Raw genomic sequence first — 14,262 nt, forward strand, 5'->3', positions numbered from 1 at the left:
TCCAGAGGGCATGGCCCCTTGTCCCTCTTGTCCCATTGTCCCAAGCTCTGTGTGGCCTAGAGCAAGCCCAGGAGAGCTGGAGGGAGCTCCAGGGTGACTGATGTACATGGGTGGGAGTAGCTGCTGCTTTGGAGGTGACAAGCAAAAAGTCATGCTCCTCCTCCTCATGACTTCTTTTCTCTTCTGCTCTTTCTCTTGAGTTTTTTTTTTCCTTCAGTAACCCCTAGTAAAGGAGACAGAAAGTGAGAACGTGACCTGAGGGGGTTGGTGGGAAAAAATTGGACTCTTCTTGGTGAGGGGGCTGGATTGCAAAAATTACCAATTTTTGGAAGAAGGCCATTCCTTTGACAAAAGCTATCTGAGAAACCCTCCCCAGCTCTAGCTGTAATGTGTGTTGGCCGCTGTGTGTAATCACAGCTCACGATTTCTGAAGCATGGCTGCAGCTTTCTCTGAAACCTTTTACGTGAAGAGTGGTGCATGAATGTGATGGTTCACCCCTGCTCCGTGTGTCCCACCTCTACAGGCAGTCTGGGGAAGACCCAGTGGCTCCATAAAATGTGGCACAGTCGTGTTGGAGATGGAATTTTGCAAGGCTCTGTGCTCTCAGGGATGCTTTCCGACCTTTGTGTCGTCGTGTGGCAGAGCAGTGTGGCTGTTGAGCTGGGCTTTGGAGGAGAAGGAGCTCTGTTGGGCCCAGCAGGGGCATGACTTTGCCTTGACACCCCTCTTGATGGAGTGATTATGCAGTTCAAAGCTCCTTCTGTTTCTTCTCCTCAAGCAGACAGGAGCGCTTTGCAAATGTTGGGAAGTGCCGTGACAGCAGCACAATAAAGGTATTGTTCTATGTGATTGTTGCTTTACCTCTCCTCCTGCAGCCCCTACTCCTCCCTGAGCACTTGCCTTTTAACCAGTTTAATTTTCACACCTCATCCTGCTGCTGCCATCCGTGCCAGCAACCTCTGTGGCTCTGCAGTGGGTGTCTCTTCCCTTCGGGGAGTGATTGCCTTGAAGGCGTTCATCCCATCCCCTCTGTCTCCCATGGACCCAAGGGATTGGTCCCAGAGCTGTGTGCCACCATTGCACACCCCACAGCAGAAATGCCACTGTGGTGTCAGCCCAAGGGCCAGGCAATTGTGTTTCTATTCCCTTTCCCTAAAACCAGAGCCAGGATCCCCGGGACCCTGTGGCCTTGTGGGCTGCATTTACTGTATGAGATCTTTATGAATCACGATGGCTCAAAAGGAAAGGACTCAGTGGGAAAGGACCCAGTGTGAGTCTCCAGCACTGGGTTTGCAGAATTGGCAGTTAAGGGGGGAGACAGAGAAAAGGATGTGCTCTTAATGGAGAAATCTGGGCCCCTTTGATCAGTCCCTGTTGTGCCGATGGGGATGCAGTCTGCTCAGTCCCATTGCTCCAATGCCATTATTTGTGGTGGCACAACTGTGCCAGTGGGCAAGGGAAGAACCACTGATATTGTCTGTCTGGGCTTCAGTGACACCTTTAACACGGTCCCCCGTAGCATCCTTCTCTTCAGAGTGGAAAGATGTGGATTTGATGGGTGGGATGGATGAGGAACTGGTTGTGAGACTGTACCCAGCGAGTGGTGGGCAGTGGCTCAGTGTCCTCTGCCAGAGGTCAGTGGCCAACGAGATGCTGCTTTCTAAATGAGGCACCCACACCCCTCCAGTTCAGTGTCCACTGCAGCACTAGAGAGGATGCAGTACCTTAGTGTTGGGCTCTGCGGGAGCAAGGCTGGGAGAAACAGGAGAGAAAATCATCCCCACACTGATTTTATCCAATAAAGGCTGCAGCTCAAGACGATCTATGAGAGACCTTGATGAAAAACCCAGAGGTTATTGTATCTGGGAGGAAGGGAAGGTGGTGCGGCGCAGCAGGGCCGTCTGCAGCTGGTCACCTCCACACATCTCTCCCTTTTCTATTTGAAGAAGCAGGGAACAGGAGAAATTGCTGTCCTTACACTCGGGTGAAAAGAAAACAAAGTATGAACGGTCATAATTTAGTGGGCTCCTGGGTAAATCTGTGTTTTGTTCTGATTATTGAGTGCATTCCCTAATTGCGGCAATAAAGAGGAATAGTCCATCTTCTAAATGCAAGCAGTAGTGCTGATTGTTATTTAATTAGTTGATTCCAGTGGTCGAGGGGTGAGCTTGGAATTACAATTGCAGCTTGTATTATTTCACTGAGATTGCCGAATTAATTAGGAGAACAATGGGATTCTTCATTGTTGGCATCTTAAAAACTTGTGAAGATAACTCTTAGTGCAGGAGAGCAATACTCTGATGCATCTGGAGACCAAACCCCGCCTGGCGTAGCGAGTTGAGGCCAAAAAATCCCTCTAACATGAAAGGTCTCCTCTGTGAAGAGCAGAAAAAATGTCTCTATGAATGCTGTGGATAAAACTAGCAGGAAGGGCAAGGGAGGCTGGGGCTCCGTTGGGAGCATTCCCTTTGGCTCAATGACCTTGTGGCCTCAAAGCCCAGGAGGAGATGCCTTCAAGGTGTCCTCCTGCGTTGGCTTTGCACCACTGGAAGAATCAGGAACACGCCCCATCCTTGCTGTGCCGGTGAGGGTGACAGACCCAGGTTGAGGTGTTGGTGCACAGGATGAGGCCCTGCCCTCCCCATGCCCATCCAGGCACACCAGGGGGACTCGTGGGAAGATGTGTCATCCAAAGAGCTGCTAAAAGCTGCAGAAATCTGTTCCCCAAGTGAAAAACTTGTGACTATGAAAGCAATGGGCAAGAGGTGTCGAGGCTCCTCTCTGAAAGTGTTGGCTTTATTGTTGTTTTCTTATTTTCCTCTCTTATTTTTATTTTACTGAAAATGCGTTTGATGGAGTGGCCGTTCTGCTGGTTTGCTGTGATGTGACTTTTACTGCAGCTGGCAGAGTGAGCGATACAGCCATGCAATGGAAGAGAACACGGCTATGTATGGGGCGTTGAGGTATTTATGGGGTATAATTGCCCTCAAGCAGTTGTCCTCCCTGGCCTGGCTTCCTCTGCCATGCATGATCTGCAGGGAGCTGTTCCTTTCTCGCGTATGTCTCTGTGTTGCCAGGATTAATTTTTTCAGAGATAGAAGTCTTCACAAGCCCGGTTTTATCCTCTCTTCCCTTTTTGAGGCAAGAGGTTACGTGGTTTTTGGGTTTTGTTTTTGTGTTTTGGCTCCCTGGCAAAAAGTAAGATGAACTGTTCTCTTCAGCTTGGGCAGGGCTGAAGGGCAGCTCTGCTCAGGCGGTGATGGACGGAGCATCTTTGGGATCAGTGATGTATTTTCCCCTTTCTCCTCATTTCCTCTGGGAAATTGTCACCTGCAGAAGAAAAGGCAAGCACACTCTGTTCCCAGAGAGCAGAACTTACGGGCAAGGAGACAGCGAGAGATGGAGGCACGGGTGAGATCAGCCTCGCTGGGTGATGTTGGCCATGTGAGTCCATGAGCCGGGAGCCTTGGAGATGGAGAAACCTCCAGGGAAAGGGGGAGGAGGGGTGAATTGGAGAGAGGAAGGAAAGAGAGCAGCGAGGAGGAGGCGGAAAAAGAACGGCACCCTGGAGATTTGGAGAAGAGCCAGGAAGAGAGCGGTGCGCGAAATACTGGGGAGCTGGCGGTTAATTTACAGCCTCTGGGAGAGGAAAGGGAGAAAGAAAAGGGGAAAAAAATGCCTTTGTTGCAAGGGATACGGGAGGGAGTCTGCGGTGATGTGGGAATACGTGGCATCTCTTGGGTTTTCTTCTCTTTCTGCTGCAGCAGCCCCAGGAGGGAACAGGATTGTGGGCAGGGCCTCGAGCTGCTGGAGCTCATGGAGCGTTGGGACACCACTCTCAGATGTAGGGTTTGGGTTTTGAGTGGTGCTGTGTGAAGCCAGATGTTGCGTGCAGTGGGCCTTATGGGTCTCTTCCAACTTGGGAAACTCCACAATTTTACAGTTCTAAGCAAGAAGCCCAAAGATGAGATGCTCTGGTGAAGGAGAGTCTGTCTTTGGGTGAATCCTCGTTCAGGCCAATGGGAAGCCAGGCACTAGAGACTGGGACGCAGCAGTGATTCGGGTTGCTTAGTGATGGAAGGGCTGCAGGGAGCCCTGGGAGCAGCACAGGACACGTCCAGGTGGATGGCTCACCAGCCCGTCAACGCTGTCTGCTTTGACAGGAATATAGATGCAATGGTTCTTTTTCACTCTGTCTGAAATTGCTTTGTAATAACAGTGGGAGTTGGAGAGGCACTTCTATTGATTAAACAATTGAGGCTATTTGTCTTTGCAAAACCGAAAATATAGAGGTGTCTTTGGCTTCCTGCATATACGTTGTGCACGTTTATTATATGCAGCAATCTCCGTAATCAGGCTGATGTTCATAATGGGCTGCTTTATAGCACTGGATTGCCATGGTGCAGTATGGGCTGAAGTGCAAAGGAGACTTGATGTAAGCACACCAACCAGCAAGGGCTGGGTTGAGCAGACAGGGAGCGAGGTGCTTGCTTGAGCAGATGTGTGATGTGAGCAAATGGCGACTTGTGAAATGCCTGCTGCTCTTCCTTCCCCCAGCAGTGCACCAGTGATCTCTGAGCCATCCCTTTGATCAAACACCATTTCAGTGATTGGAAAATTTGTCTCTGCATCTCTCTGTCGACCCTTTCTTGCCAATGCCGCTGCGTTGTTTGCTCTGTAGGTCTGCAGGAGGCTCAGAACAGTGCGGATGGCTCCTGCCTGGAGTTGGAGGCTGCAGGCTGGGAGGAAACAGCTCACAGAGTGCTCTGGAGGTGTGTTTGTTTGTGCGGCATCGGTGCACGGTGTGGCTGTGTGCCACAGCTGCCTCCAGCCCCAAGGAGAGCAGGGTTGGCTGAAAGCATCGCGCGTGGCACGTATGTACCATGCTCTGCTCTCCCCGTGTGATGTGTTGAAGGGATGTTGGATGTAAGCCCAGAAGGAGATGCACAGCCCTGCGTTCGCAGGTACCCGTCTCGGTAGCACTTAGTGTGAACCATCTCAAAGCTGCTGTTGGTTTTTCCACTTGTTAGTTTTTGGGAAGGCTGTTCTAGATCCTTGCTGCTGTCATGGATGGGGACACCAGCCTTAATTAGTTCTACTCTTGCCTAGCTTTTGTGCCAATATTATCCTTGGACATAAATACTCATGCAGAAGAGTCTTGGTTTGGGTTTTGCTTGAGGTTGCCTTCTGCAGGGGATGATTTGCAGCCCCACAGAGCTCCCCTTCAAAAGAAGTCTTTGAATGTTCCCGAGTTACAGTGATAACAAGGGAAAACAAATTCAACCAATAAGGAAAAAGTTCTTTAATGGAAATGTATTTTGTGACACGAGAAGCTTTTATGTGTGTACAGAGTAACATCACAACCTGAGTGTTGGCATGGTTTGGAAACAACTGTCACATCCTGGAAGCGAGGGTACCCCATCCCTGGAGGTGCTCAGGGCCATAGATGGGACCGTGGGCAACCTGCTCCAGTGGGTGGCAGCCAGCCCATGGGGGGGGGGTTGGAACTGGAACATCTTTGAGGTCACCCCCCAACCCAACCCATCTATGGTTCTATCAGGAAAGGAACCAGTACTGGGGCAGGGAGGTTTGCTTCGGTTCTGCTCGGGGTGGAAGGCGTCTGATGCTGTCACTTGGTGCACATGCCTGCAGCTTTCAGGCTGAAGCCTGAGTAAAGCTCGCTAGTGAAATGTTAACTTTCTATATTTGGTGTTTGAGAATCATTTTCACCTGAATTCCTTTGTACTGCATCTTCAGAAAACGACATCTTGCATCCTTGTTGTTTTTTTTTTTCCTTTTAATCTCATTGCATGCAGATTTTTACAGTTACCTTAACTGTGCATGTGGTTAATCTTCCAGTATAGGCATTTTCTCAGTAATGGGTGAAAAAAACTTCATGTCGACTACCAGTGCTGGGCTGGGTGTGATGAGCTGCCATCTCTGGAGTAGAGTGAGTACAGCTCTCAGTGTCACTGTGCCTTTTTGTGGCTGCTCGCAGTGCTTTAGGACCCACCGAGTCATCTTTCTTCCACTGCGGTGTCCCTTGACGCTTGTCTTATGTCTGCTTTAATTGGATACTGCAGCAGTAGTATACATCAAAATAAATGAACTTTTTACTGCAAAAGGGTAAGAGAAGAAAAAAGACAGACGATCCCTCAGCAACAGCTGTTTGGAGGAAGAATCCCACAGAAGCTGCTTCCTTTGCTAATTAGAAATCTGCTTTCCTTTAGGAAGGATAACGTCTATGTTCTCCACTCCTCTTCTCACTTCTAATTACTTCTTGGAGGAATGAAGAGAGGCGCGGGTTCGTATCTTTGACTTAGAGTTGCTGAGGCAAAGAATGTAGGATGGAAATGTTTTGAGGAGATAGGGAGGGAGGGAGGAGAGGATGGAACGGCCAAGTGGTCAGCACTGCTGGTGGGAGGGGGCAATGGGAGCCACCACGGGTCTGTCTGCATGGTCCCAATGGGGACTCTGAGCACTGCTCCATGTCTGATGAACAGAGTGACTCCTTGCCAGAAATTCAGAGTGAATTTCTAAGCCAAAAAAAAAAAAAAAGAAAATTGCTTAGAAAATTGAAAGGTTAAAGTTAGAATCCTCAAAGAGAGGAAACGCACTGAGTTCACATTTTATAAATAACATGCTTTGATTGTTTGCCATTGAGGAGTAATTTTGTTTTGAAATGTGGCTTCATCTTTTTATTAAGGATATAAATACTTTGCAACAGAAGCATTTTCTCCAGCCTGAAGCAGTGCTGTATATTCCCAGCGGGGTGAGGAGCAGGGTGTCCCCATGCAGCTGCACATCGGGGTTTGTAGGTCTGGAGGTGGAGCAAGGCTCTCCCATCCCCACTGAACTTCCCTAAGCCTCAAGCAGGTGTTCCTTTGCAATTTAACAAAGCAGTGTTTCAATTACTCAGGGCAATAAATCTCGAGGTGTGTGTTGGGAGCTCCATCACTTGAAGCACTGATGTTTTTCTTTTCCCTTGTGGTCTTCGAGGTATGCAAGTAATGAAGCCTGGTTTCCCATGGATTTCTTTCTCGTGGTTGGATTCTTTGATAACTAAATAAGCTTTGACTGAATGCCCCAGCCATGAAAAAAGCTCCAGAAGAGCTATTGTGTGTAAATTCTCTATTAAGAAGGGAGCTCGCATGGCACCCTGCCTGCCTGCAAGGATGCTGGGGACTGCCTATTGACAGCTATTTTTGTGCAACTGAAATATTGGAGGGAACTTGGCCCTGCCAGGTGGGGCTGCAGGTGGTGGGTGGGTTCCTGGGGGCGGCCGCAGCTGCTCAGGGGGCTGGTTGCCATAGGAAGGTGGGTTAGAAATAGAGTTTGGGAGTTGCTCCTTTGGGGTGACCCCGGAGGAGTTGGGCCGTTGACGCAAGGGCCATAAATCACTGCACCTTTTCCATTTTAGTCGATGTTAGAGGCGGTGATGAAGGGCTCGTGTGTGTCTGGGCAATGCCAAGTGGAATGTGCGCCCCATCTCTTAAACACAATTCCTTCTGCTGAATCCATGGTGCCCATCCCCAGCCCTCGGGCTGTTGGGTTGCTTTCAGCTTTGACATTTGGCAGCCAATGGAGGAGGAAAAGTGTGTGTGCAAAATCAGGATGGGAGAGTCAATGGACGGTGCTTTGTGCAGAGTAACTAAGGGTGAATTGATAACCAGTGACTCAGGTAAGCAATTAAGCCAATTGGTTAAATTAATTGATTGCGGAGATCTTCTTTATGTAGCACTCTGCCTGAAGCCTTCGTGTCCTTTCTAGAGGAATAACTGAGGAGAATAGACGTCTTCAGAAATTAACAGTGACTTTCAAGCAGAATAGATGATTAATGAGAATGTATTGCTCTTGATGGACAAATGAAGCACCTCCAGTTTTCTTGTGAGCGATGTTCAGCTTTCTTTTCTCTGGGAAATGATTCAGCCACTCAAACCTAACTCTGAGCGCAGGGAGAGGTAAGGAGAGGGGAGAGGAGGGGAGAACTGCCCCCTCTCAGCTTGATTTATTATCCGACTCCTTTGTTACAAGACTTCCAGTCTTGTAAAATATTAAATACATCCTTATATTCAATATCACATTTCGAAACATTTCATGCCTCATTTGCTTCTGGAGTCAAGGACAACTTCACATTTTTCATGGCCCAAGTCCCAGATTTGTCTATTTATTTATTTTTAATCACTCCATTTTTTTATTTTATTTTTTTTTACCTGTATCAATTTGGATTAAATCTTGGCAACCATAGCAACCCGTTCCTCTGGGTGGCTTCAGATCTCGGCAGTGGAGGAACTTTTTTGCCTTGTCTCATCCCCATGGGATGCTGTGCACATCCAGAGAGGACCGTGGGCAGTAGGGATTGTGGTTTGGGGCTGAGTGTTGGGCTCAGCTCTTGCTGGTAGTGTTGCTTGTAAACAAAAGGGTGTTTTGTTTAAGGGCTCACGTGGTGTAATGAGGAGGATTAAGTGGAATTTGCTGCCACAGTTAAAGGAAGATGCATGTAACTCCTGTTAATTAGAAAGAGCTCAGGATTTGTCTTTGCCTTGATCTGTGTGGGAACTTTTTGATTATTGCTCCTCCCGTGGGGGATAAGCAGCTGAATCCTGTTGACTCCTGTATGGGGCCACCACTGGACCGAGAAACCCTGCTTCTGTATGCAAGCTGGGCTGGCATCTGGGGGCACGACAGTGCCGGCGATACATCCTTGTGTCTGGAACGTGAGAGCCATCCCATTTCAGCTGTTCCACCTTGGGTGCATCATTTGGACCTCCAGTGTTGACCCATGTGTGTGGGACTGCTGGTACACAGGGGTTCTGTGGAGGCAGAGCATATCTGTGCTGGTGTGGGAGTTAGAGGGAGTGACAGAATCATTACAATTGGAGAAGCCCTCTACGGTCCCCAAGCCCAGCCCACCCCCACCATGCCCCACCGACCCTGTCCCCAAGTACCACATCTGCACAGTTCCTGAACTCCTCCAGGGCTGATGTTTTGGGGATGGTTGAACTTGGATATGCAAACTTCAGTTTGAGCCCATCCCGCCTCCCTGCTGAGGCATCCCCTTAACGTCAGCACAGAGGTGGGATCTCAGATGTGAAATCTTCCTGAGCTCGCAGTGTCTGGTTTCTTATCACAAAATCCTGCTTTTTCTTCCTGCTGGTGAAGCGGCCCCAAGTCTTTGTCTTAAGAAAGTACAATTAGAACCATCTGCACCTAACTGAAGCTCAAGAAACTCTGCCTCGAAATAAAACAGACGTTTTTTGAACAGTGAGGGTGGTTAGAAACTGTAATATCACCCCTAAGGTCTGTGGCCAGCTGCCCTTGAGTGGCCACTTGATGTTGCCATCAGATGCTTTTTCTGAAAGACGTGCTGTAGTTGGAGTTGGGGTGAGTTCAGGAAACCCATGGCTGGCTGTTCTGGAGGGGAGTTCTTGCTGAGCTGGGAGTGGGATCAGGAAGAGACTCCGGCCTTAATGTGGTTCTTCAGCAAACTCTGTTGAACTGTTCCAGCTTTGCTGTTGAACAGAGTTCTTGACAGGATGGTCAGGAGAGTCTGAAAGGTTTGTCTGGATGCAAAATGTCACCACCAGTGCCCAGACAACTCTCGAGGGTGATAAGCAAGGTTTCCCCAGAGCTTGTCTCTATATGGAGAACATCCGTGACTTCGTATCAAGATAGCTTCCATGTCCTTCTTTTTAAATGGAAGTATCAATAGCAGTCGGGGGCCTTTAATAGTTCAGGGGATCTTAAACATCCCACTAGGTGTTTATCTGCCTATTTTCGTGGCTGATATCCTTTTAAAATCTGTCCCAGAGTGCTTGAATCACTCCTGAAAATGGAACGTAGGCTTCTCAATTACTCAGCTGCCTGCAAACGTTATCCATGGCATTGGCTTTTCCTAATGGCCACATCAATTAGAGGGCTCTGTGCATCGTGCTGTCAGCAGACCCACATGGACGGGGGGAGCACAGGAGTTTCACTCAGGTTGCCTTTTATGATCCCCATGCTTTGCAAATGGAACAAAATTTAGTGAAGGAACCTGTCTTTGTTCCCCTCCTTCCCATACAGCAAACTAATTGAAAACAACATGAATGTTAATGATGCATTTCGCATTTGGAAGTTAGAGGGGTGATTAATATATTGTAGACTGTGTATTAACACCTTCTCAGGGGCATAATGAAGAGGAAATATGTGCTCTGAGACGAGGCTGTTTATTTCGCGGTGTGTTTCCTGACTTCCACCGTCCCTTTTTCTGATTGTAATACAAGCTTTCCAATCCAGAGGGTTTTGTTTCAAAGCGTAATTTTAAATCAATCAATAAACTTTTACATCTTAATCCCCCCCCCCCCCCCCCCTATTTTTTTCCCTTCCTCTTTTGGTTGGAGAGCTGAAGCAAAGCGCACAAAGGGAAGGGAGATGTGAAGAAGGAAGAGCTGGGGATGATATGAGAGGGCGGTGATGGGATGGGATCCTGAGCGTGGAGCTGTTGTCTTGCTGTGTTGGTGGGAAATGGTCTCTTCTTGGAGAGAAGGCTGGTGGAAGGTGACCTGGTAGAGCCCACGGAAGGCTTTTTTCCTCCTTTGCCATCGTGTGCATGCTGTGTGCCCATTGAGGGCCATCTGTGATGGGAAGGCAAGTGGTTTTTTGTTATCACGTATGCATCTAGTTCAGTGCCCCGCTGTGGGTGTCCATTGAACTGCTCATAAACCTATAGGGTCAGAGGCAGGGTGGGCCCTGTGAGCCCTACACAGGGATGGCTCACAGCCCATCGGTGGGTGTTTGCCTCTGCCTGGGGTCTCCTGGGCTTCCTGGGAACCGTGGAAGGCAATGAGTATCTGTGTGGCTGTGTTGCTCATGGCAGGAAGCTCTGGGAAATGACTGCTTTGCAGGATCTGCTTTTTGTTGGAGGTGGAAGTGTGTGGTTGTGGCTGCTTCTGTAACTCAGCTCAGAAAAGGAAGGAGACCACGCAAGTTATAACACGTCTATAATTAAGTGCAATGAATGGCTATAAACCAACAAACGCTTTTAAATGTCGTTCTTGGCCACATCTGAATTATTTTTCTCCTTTGGCAGGATCGTTAAAGGAGGGGGAAAGCATGTGTGTATCAATCCACTCTACATATTTGAAAGGATTTTATTATTATTATTTTTTGATGAATGAAAACTGGAGCGTGAGAATGGGTAGAAAGTCCCCGTGGGAAGGGCTGAGCTCCTGCAGGCTGTAGGCAGCCTCTTATTAACAGCTCTGGGCACTGCTATTCCCACTGGTGTGGTGATGAAGAGCCCCAATTCTGACACCCTTTTTCAGAAGAGGAGGGGTGGGGAAGAAGTAACCCATAGTAATTAAGACTTGGCAAGTTGAGTATTTGTGGGCTTTCTAAATGTTGATAAATGGAAATGCGCTTTATTAATTAAAACACATTAAAATCCTTTTTTCTTCAGAACTTGACAGTATTTTTTTTTCTCCTTTGGCAGACCCCTGAGTCTGTTTTTCACTCAGTTGTGTTTGCATGAAACTATCTCCCTCTCAAATTTTAGTGGGCACGTTTTAAGTTTCAAGCTGGGCCACCTGATTTCAACCTGCTCTGCTTGGCTGTGTCTCCCCACCATAGAAGCAGTATCCTGTGCCTGTGTCCATGATCGATCTACCTTGCTGTGGCTTGCTTTTGTTTTCCATTCCTTCCTTGTTTGGGTTCCATTTATCTTCTTAGAGTAACATAGCCCAGAAGATACAGCTATGGATTTCTCTGGTCCCATACAGGGTCTGAAATTTAGAGCGATGGTAGCAAGAGCGTTCTGGGCAAACCATGCCATCCCTCAGGATGCTGTTACAGAACAATTTCATCCTTCTGTAATTTCCAGGCCAGCTGTGGTAGGAGGCAGAATTTACTGCTTCTCTGTCCTGGCAGGCAGGGCTGTTCCTCTGACCTTCTGCTCCAGCAGATGCTCGAACCTGGACATAAATCTGGGGTGCTGCTTTTCCCAGGCATCATGGTGATCTCACTGCTGCCTTCTGCTCGCTGTTGAGTATCCATCTGTCTGCTCACCACTGCTCTTGTATTTCATAATAAGGTTTTGGATCGTGGGGCTGTCTCTTTGCTTCTCTGTCTTGAGTTGGGACTATCAGGGAGCAGGAAACACTGTGATGCATGCTTGCTTGGCCTGAGTGTGGGTGAAGGGTAACTGGCTGGAGCTGGGTTACCATGGGCTGGAATAAGATGGTGCAGGAGAAAACTGGGAGCTGCCAAGGTGTGGGTGCCATCTATATCTTGGAAGTTATTTCCCATGGGAGGAAACCCTTTTAGAGGAGGGAGAGGTACAGTCCACTTGTGACTGGAAACTTTCTCTTTTGTAGGCTTTGGCACAGTGAGTGGCCATCCTTCCCTGCTGTAGAAGTGTCTGCACTGTGCTGGCCTGCTTGCCAGCTCTCCAAAGCCTGTGGGACACGTTCTAGTGGATGGCTTTGCTCAACGATCTTGATGGGATAAGGTGGGATGATCCGATGACTGCCTCAGCAATTGAAGTGGGCTGGAATGGTCAGGCAGGAGCCATAACCGAGCTCTTATAGCTCTTGGTGTATGGAAGTTTCCATACCTTTGAACTGTCGCAATCCATAAGTGTAAGTCCTCATCTTCAGCTTCTATAGCAGCCAGCAAGAGCTGCTTCCAGAGCAATAACTCAGGTGATAAGGAGTCCCCAGGTTCAGCTTAGTAATGGTCTGTAACTGCTCCCAGGGATGGATTCCAACATCCATAATGCTCCCAACCATACCACCTGCTGCCCATTGGTGATAGTGCTGAATTCAGTGGTTTTGGGGGGAGCAAAGCTGCACATTTTGGGGGCAGAGTTGTTCTGGGATGTGTTTTTGTCAAGAAATCAGGCTTGGTATGTGGGGAGCAGCACTGGGCTGTCTGACTCCTGTACACACACTCCTGTAACGAGTGGTGTCCCCCAAGGGTCAGTTTTGGGGCCCATCTTGTTTAATATCTTTATTGATGACCTAGACGAGGGAATTGAGTGTATGCTCAGTAAGTTTGCAGATGACACAAAGCTGGGAGGATGTGTCAAACTGCCTGAGGGTAGGGAGGCCCTTCAGAGGGATTTGGATAGGCTGAACAGCTGGGCTGAGCTCAATGGGATGAGGTTCAATAAGACCAAGTGCCGGGTCCTGCACTTTGGCCACAATAACCCCATGCAATGCTATAGGCTTGGGGCAGAATGGCTTGAAGAATGTAGAGAGGAAAAGGACCTGGGGGTGTTGGTTGATGCTCGGCTCAACATGAGCCGGCAGTGTGCCCAGGTGGCCAAGAAGGCCAACAGCATCCTGGCCTGTATTAGAAATAGTGTAGCCAGCAGGAGCAGGGAGGTGATCATCCCCCTGTACTCAGCTCTGGTACGGCCGCACCTCGAGTACTGTGTTCAGTTTTGGGCCCCTCACTACAAGAAGGACATTGAGGCCCTGGAGCGTGTTCAGAGAAGGGCAACAAAACTGGTGAGGGGCCTGGAGCACAAGTCTTATGAGGAGCGGCTGAGGGAGCTGGGATTGTTCAGTCTGGAGAAGAGGAGGCTCAGAGGAGACCTTATTGCACTCTACCACTTCCTGAAGGGGGGTTGTGGTGAGGAGGGGATGGGCCTCTTCTCCCTGATAAGTAATGACAGGACGAGAGGGAATGGCCACAAGTTGCGCCGGGGAAGATTTAGATTAGACCTGAGGAAGCATTTCTTTTCTGAAAGAGTGGTCAGGCACTGGAATGGCCTGCCTAGGGAGGTGGTTGAGGCACCATCCCTAGCGCTGTTCAAGAAGCGTTTAGATGAGGTGCTAAAGGACTTAATTTAGTAGTTGGGTAGAGATAGTGATAGGAGGATGGTTGGACTAGATGATCTTATAGGTCCTTTCCAACCTTATGAACTTATGAACTTATGAACTTATGACTGAGTAGGTATGGGCACAAACCTGAATGTCTGATTAGAAACCTTGATCCAAAAGGCTCAGACTTGGAGACTCTTAAGATCATGAAGAAGGCTTAAATCAATGGGCTTTGAATGTGTTCTTGTAAAAAGGAAGAACCTGGTTTTGACTTTGTAGGCACACTGCAGGAGAACGTAATCCATTGTCCCCAGAGGAGCTGTTTCTGCCCTTCTCTCATCAAGGCACGCAAGGATTTTAAGGCCTTCCAGATTTTAGTGGGGATGGAAAAGAAAAGAGCTTGGGGGAGGCAGAAATTAAATCACAAGTGTTCACAATAAAATTGTAACAGAGATG

Source organism: Cyrtonyx montezumae, unplaced genomic scaffold (genome assembly GCF_038088225.1).
Source record: "Cyrtonyx montezumae isolate F1298 unplaced genomic scaffold, pur_monq_1.0 scaffold_22, whole genome shotgun sequence".
In the NCBI taxonomy this organism is placed as follows: domain Eukaryota; kingdom Metazoa; phylum Chordata; class Aves; order Galliformes; family Odontophoridae; genus Cyrtonyx; species Cyrtonyx montezumae.